Consider the following 7,605-nt stretch of genomic DNA (forward strand, 5'->3'; position numbering starts at 1 on the left):
AAAGTCTTTTCCCTGGGGTGGGGGAGTCCAGAACTAGAGGGCATAGGTTTAGGGTGAGAGGGGAAAGATATAAAAGAGACCTAAGGGGCAACTTTTTCACACAGAGGGTGGTACATGTGTAGAAATGAGCTGCCACAGGGAGTGGTGAAGGCTAGTACAATTGAAACATTTTAAAGACATCTGGATGTGTATCTGAATAGGAAGGGTTTGGAGGGATAGGGTCAGGTGCTGACAGGTGCAACTAGATGAGGTTTGGATATCTAGTCAGCATGGACAAGTTGGACCAAAGTATTTGTTTCCATGCTGTACATCTTTATGACTCTATGACTCTATGAGTGCAGTTAACAACTGTTGGAAAGCTGACAAGATAGTGGTTATATTCTGAAGCCAGTCTCCGGTGTTGGAAATATTGTGGAGCAGTATTAAAATTTAAGTTTTCAGGATGTAGACATGTAGACAAGTAAGAGTCTCTGCCATTAACTCTTTACAGCAATTAAATATTTTTCTAATAACTAGGAGGTTATATCTGATCATGGAATGGTCAATTTCATTGTTATTTTGCAGAGTGAAAATTTATTCTAATGGAGGTGTAATGGTGATACATACTGACTTATTGGTTTTGGCAAAGGTTACGGCAAAGGTGCAGAACAGTCCAAACAGAATATGGAGTGAGAAAAAGAAACAAAAGAAGTGAGGATGCTGTAAATCAGAAACACAAACAGAAGTTGTTGGAAAAGTTTAGCAGATCTGGCAGCATCTGTAAAGAGATATCAGTTATAGAGGCTATATGAGTAAAGTTAAAACGCCCAGTGGGCAAGGGAAAACTGAAATGACTAGAAGTATAAATGGCAATTTTACAGCTCAGAGCAAACATTGTCATCAGAGCAGGCTGACATCATGAGGCATGGCTGCATTGAGGGAATTCAATGGAATTTTAACAGAGGAATGATGCAAAGCCATGATCAAATGATAAAGGGCAATTCAAATGCCTAAGCAGACAGAATCTCACAGAATATGGAATTAGTGAAATTATAGAGGCTGCTGTAAGCACAAGACATATAGCCTCTATGTTACTTTCAAAATTCTAGAACTAGCATTTCTTTTCTTTTTTATCTTTTACCTAGATACATCACCGAGAATAACTACTGCAGAACAATGTTCTAACCAGACTTGATGTATTTGATTTATCATTGAAGAATGAAGTCTTCATGGCTGATGGGCCAAATGGCCTCATTTATTTAAAAAATCACTTAGATCTCATGGGCTAAGGAAAGAAAAGCAAACAGAGAGTTAGAGAAGGAATGGGAACACTAATTTATTAATAAGATGGTTCATTTAATACCCAATTAAAGCTATCTTTGTAATCATCTACTTTTTCAAAGTGTTAAAAAAACTCAGCAATTATTTTTCTTGTGGGAAAATGGCTAGATTTGCTTGAAGTTATCTTGTACAAGTTATAGATGCTTCTCTGAGTAATCCTTTTATTTTGCCAAAAAGGTATTTATCTGTTTTACACAAAGTTCAATTACTTACCAGAGGAGAACTAGCCAGTGTTGATTAAAACGTTTCTTCTGTGCCTTTGTGAAAAACAAATAATTTCAGCTAGTGTTGCAAGGCATTTGATTTCTCAAACTCATTTATTCCAAAATTAACATTTTTAAAAACATTGGAAATATGTCGCAGATTTGATATTATTTGTGGAAAGTGAATTAAGTGTGCCCTTACTTTTCTGGTCATGGTTCACACACCTTTTCTCTGAGAATGAGTAGACTCATAATTACTGACTTAGCTTCCTTTGATTTTTCTGACTTTACTGATGTGGGATCTGAGATAACTCCACAGAGGCAGGTATCCCATTACCAAGACATCCTTTATTTACATGAGCATTGTATTCAACACTGGTCCAGTTTCCTCAGAGCCAGTTCTCAGAATGAACAGAACCGCTGACAGTCCTGTTTATATCTGTCAGCTAGGGCTCCCTGATTGGGGCTGTTAATCTGGTCCAATCAGGGGACTCACATTCTATGAGGCCCACCTGCCTGACCGCATTACAATCACTACAGGATTCTTTTCAAACTTGGTCAGTGCAGGAGTCATCTGAGGGAACAGAAATGAGATTCTATGCAGGTACATGGCTCTTCATGCTTTTTCATTACAAGAGCCATTGCATACTGGCAAGTTTAAGTATCCCAGAAATTCTTGGTGTTTCAGTATTTGTATGTGATGGGTGTAGTTGTCTGTGTAGATTAGGGGATGGGTGGGTGAGGTAAGAATGTAAAGAGCTAGGGGTGGCATGTGGGTGGAGTAAAGGGTATTTGGCAGGTCGATTGGCAGCAGAGTAGGATTTTTAAGGTGGAGTTGGGAGCTTCAGAGGGTCAGTGAGGTAGTCGGGCGACAAATAAATTGAGGGAAACAAAAGGCTACTTGGGGGAATTTGAGTGATGCAGTCAGGGTTGAGTAGGATGTGGGTGGCAGGGAGTGGGGCGAATCAGTTATGTCATTAATCAGACATGAGATGTGGGTTTTAATTTGTCAAATTATTCCAAAATAGGGTAAATATTTTTTTCTTAGATGGTACACAAGACATGAATTTACATGCTTAGACAGAGCTTTTGGTTGGTTAATGGAAGAAGAGTGAATAAACTTCCAGAAATATCATCAATTATCAAAGTGACTTGGCACAGCTAAATCCAACAGGTGCTTTCCAATCAAGATATTTTTATTTACTGAGAACCCAATCATTTTCACTTAATCTTGGCTTTCCTGTGGCATGTACCCTGCCCTGATGAATAGTGGTCTCTTCTCATCTCTCATGGAAATTGTACAAGGCCTCGCAGCCTTGCACTCTAATTTCCTTGAGGATGAAAGACGAATGATTTGTGACAAGTGCTGTGATCTAGGCTGCATTCCAAGCTGGCTGGCCACAACGGTATCTTCCAGCTGATGATGGCAATGCTTTATGACCTGTGTCAAATTGAATTACAGGTTTTACACACTGAGGGCATGGTATTCTGTAGTCTCAGATATCTGTGTAATTACCAGCAACAGAGACTGCAATTCTTACCATACAGCAGTGTTTTTTTTATTAGATGCTGCAAATTATCTATTTGAAAAGCTTCTGCCAGAAAGCCATGCATTGGCTATTTCCTCTGAAGTTGGCTACAGATTTCAGCTTAATGCTTTGGAATGGGAATTTTGCCCTCACATGGGAACCTTTATCTTTATTCCAGCAGCATTGCATCGTTAAGCCACATGTTACTTAGTACCCAGCACACCCTCCACAAAAATGTTACATCTTTGACCCAACTGTTAAACATATTTTTATTTATTTGTCCATCTTGTCTCATTGCATTTGTTCACCTCACAACAAACTCACCTTGGTTTCAAATACTGCTTCTCTTGTGACCTCTGTTTGGATATTGTCAAAACCATATTGTTGCAGTTCCAGATAGAATATCCCAACATCCCTGGGTGAGGAGGGATGAAATGGCTCCCCTTCTTTAGCTCTCCCCTTAGTTTAGTTGGTTGTAGCAAGGTTAATTTAGCAAGGGTCTTTTCCCTTTTTGATCCCTTTCTTACAGATACAAACAAACCTATCTTTAAAAAGGAGGCCTTTTAACCAGGCTTTAGTGAATGAACATGAAGAATGAGTTTATTAATTACTACAAGAGTTTATTAATTACAAGAGAAGTAATAACACCTCACATACACACAGATTAAAAATAAGTAGTGATTCAAAAACGATAAAATTCAAAATAAGAAATTAACTTTTGAATTTATCACAAAGAGTGGATAGCTGAACATTGTGTCTGTTGCAGTGGAAATTGCCTGTAATATGGCTGATGGTAGGTGAACAGTCAGCTTCATGATCCTTTTTTTTGTAGTTTGGTTGACTTTCTGTCATTCTGATTCCTTAAGCTCTGAATAAATTCCCGGATTGAGGGTGATAGAGGTGTCCTGTGTTTCCTTTTAAATGGTTTGCAGCACTCGGAGTTAGAGTTACTTGGGAATAGTTCTTCAACTATGACCTTCACAACATGATAACACTAGCATCCAGAGCTAGTACACATGATAGTGTTGAGTCCTACTAGTCCAATTCAGTGGAGTTGAATCTAGGTTTTTAAACCTTTGTCCTTATTGATCCCTGGAGTGTAAAACAGAGGGGAGAAATAGTTAATCCCGTCATGATCTCTTTTCAGTCTTCCCTGTTTTACATTTCCCTGATAATTTATATTTGCTGCATTCCATTGGCTTCACTAGGTCTTTGCCAAGCAATCACTGAATTTAGACCAACAGGTTATTTTTTCTCTCTCTTTCTCAGCCTTCTTAGATACAACACATTTTAGAATTACGAGTAAAATTATCAATAAATACATTTGGGGCTTTGATGCATCATCATGACAACATGAATGCCCTCCTGGGGCTGATTTTTTATTTTGCTTTGTTTTCCACCCGTCTCCCCTCTCTCGTGGTGAGGCAACCAGGATTCACTCAGCACTATGGTAATTGTGAACACAGTGGGAAAGTAGGGTTGAGGGGAAGCGTGTCTTTCTAGCAGTCTACCAAAGCAAGGAGGAGACTCACCAAAAGTTCATGGTGAAAGCTTGTGCCTAAAGATGTTTATCGTGAGGAGATTGCAGTTATCACATGCTGCTAACTGACCAGGAGACCCACACCTACCCACCCCAACTCCCCATCCCCAGCAATAATCGTATCGCAACAATTTACAGTTTGACAATCAAGTTTAGCCATGCAATATGAGGACATTCCATGACTATCAAGTGCTGGGGTAGCATTTAAAAGCTGGAGCTCTGGTTCAGTGGGAGGGACCCCCTACTCTGTGCTACAGGATCTGGCAGCATCAAATATGATCTTTCTGAATGATAGAGCAAGCTCAATAGAGCAATACTGCACACACTAATTCCCATTTCTAATGTTTTTTAGATAGATAGCTATTCATTCAAACCTAAAGGCTAGTTATCTGAAATGTAAATTATCATCTACTGGCAATGAAAGAACATCAATCCTCGACCCTTGTGTTTAGTTTCTGTTGTTCATTCCTCTTACACAAGGAGTGTTATTCTTATATGCAAGCAATGAAAAAACAAGTCATTGTTCAACTGTTCAATTTTAATTCACTTAAGGTGATGTCCACCTTATTGAGAAATTCAGTCATTGGAGAAGTGATTACTGAGGTTGACTCAATGGATGTAACAATCATTCTGCTCAAACAACAATATGATTGATTTCTTGTCAATACAGTATGAGTAGAGAGGATTTGATATATGTGCATTGAGAATTTCAGAAGCAGATCAGCAGCAATTATTTATTTCTGAATTGGTGCACAGTTTAAAAATATCATTTTCTAAGTTTCATGCAGAAGCTTAAATGTTATGCTGTTGTAAGCATAGGAGCTGGAATAGGTAAGGCAGCTGAGAAAGCTGGAAACAATGCCTGACTTTCTCTGAGAGACACAGGTTACCAGCAAAATTGCAAATAGTTATGATTTTTGTTCTAATGTTAATATTTCTCTTCTTTTAGTAGGTGCATTCTGATGCATTTTTTGATATTCTTTTTTACTTTGCTTTGTGATTGTTTTTCTCCTCTTTTGCAACACTCTGGTATGTACAGATTACTGCAGATGTTATTTGATTTATCAACTATAAATTTCAATTCACATAACATAACCATAATGCACAAATTTAATGGGCAAAATGCGAGCGAGAACTATGGATTGAGTATACTTGGAAAGCAGTAATATGGATTTTTGCACAACTGTTTGGCACCAAAACATTTAGTATGTAGCTAAAGTGTATTGTTGTTTGGAAACAGGCTAATGTAAAGTAGTTATTTAGAGTATTCATGAAATTAAATTATAATAAATTAATCTGGAGAATGCAATTCGTCTGTATAAAGTATTCCAAAGATACAAGTGAGAGGAAGAGAAGGAAAACAAAATATCAGTGAATAATTGCAAAGTGGCATGGTGGCACAGTGGTTAGCACTGCTGCTTCACAGCGTCAGAGACCCGGGTTCAATTCTGGGCAATTGTCTGTGTGGAGTTTGCACGTTCTCCCCACGTCTGCGTGGGTTTGCTCTGGTTTCCTCCCATAGTCCAAAGATGTGCAGGTTAGGTGAATTGGCTGTGCTAAATTGCCCATAGTGTTAGGGTATTGGGTCTGGGTGCGTTTTTGGAGGGTCGGTGTGGACTTGTTGGGCCAAAGGACCTGCTTCTTCCACACTATAAGTAATATAAATTTGAAGAGCAATATGATGCATGACATTTCACAGTTTCTTTGTTCCTCTTTTTACACATAATATTTAACCTAGTGGCAATATCCAAGCTTCAGATATTCCCACTGAAAAAGTTTTGTTATCTTAAGATCACTTTTATACTTCATAGTAAATATTCCTATAATTAGAACTATTTATTTTTGCCAGATTGACTGGGGTGTTATTTTCCTATACACTTCTCTAGAGGAGTCAGCCATGCTATTTTACCTAGACTCTACTTTAGACCAAATTCTTGAGGTAAATGTCAAGGGAAAAATATTGACCCATGCTCAGGAAAGGAAGACCCCAGATCCTGCCTTACTGTCATGCGGTGACAGAGAAGAAATGGTTTTAAGATCTTATTTGATTATCCTGTAATCTTTGCAGAGGAGCTCAATAATGAAGCACTGTGGGACCAAGTTGAAAGTTGATAATTCATAATACTTCAATGTGATAAATCATTTTTTAAATGATCGTTGAGCATTTTCAAAAGACTTCCAGAAAATGTGGAAAAGTGCACACACATCAGAGATGTAAATCCCAAAGGTGCTGTTTTGAGCTCATGACTGTTGAGAAAAAGCAGAAGGATAATGTCTTGATATTGTTTCTTTCTGTCCTCTTCCAAAGCTTAGCAAAGCAAAGAAATCTAGATTGTCAAGATTTTGCAACAAGCAATGCGAAGTAAAATCTTCTAAGATTTATCAAAATGTTCTGAATGACAGGCATGAGACTTTACGTGTGATGATTGGTTTTCCAAATATTGGTGCTGGAACTGAAAATATTTTATTGCTATGAAAATGGTCTTAGAGTCATATTTCAGTGCTACGTGGAAGAACTGAAAACATCTTAACATTGTGAATAATGGGTAGCTGGGAGTGAACACAAGGCAGTAATCTCAATGGGTTCAGGTTTCATCATAAACTGAAAGAACAATGTTGAAGTGATTTATAGCAGTCATCTGAATCTCAGGATGAGATTACTGCCTTCAAACTCTCGCAGGTATTACTTTATTTTTATAATATCCAGCAGACAGTTGAAAAGTTTTGTTGTTTCTTTGGTTCATTGAACCAGAAGCATGTGCTCACTTCAGCAACAACAACTTATATGTATATAGCAATCCTATCATAATGAAACATCTCAAGGTGCTTAACATGTGCATGATAAAGCAAAACTGATACCAAGCTACAGAAGAAGATATTAGTTTGAATAACAAGACATTGGTCAAAGAGGTGCATTTTAAGGAAAATCTTAATGGAGGAAGTTGAGCCAGGAACAACTATCACATTCCAGAGCATAGAGTTTGGGCTGCTAACTCACCAATGGGGTGCATGA

This window comes from Hemiscyllium ocellatum, chromosome 29 (genome assembly GCF_020745735.1).
Source record: "Hemiscyllium ocellatum isolate sHemOce1 chromosome 29, sHemOce1.pat.X.cur, whole genome shotgun sequence".
Classification (NCBI taxonomy): Eukaryota; Metazoa; Chordata; class Chondrichthyes; order Orectolobiformes; family Hemiscylliidae; genus Hemiscyllium; species Hemiscyllium ocellatum.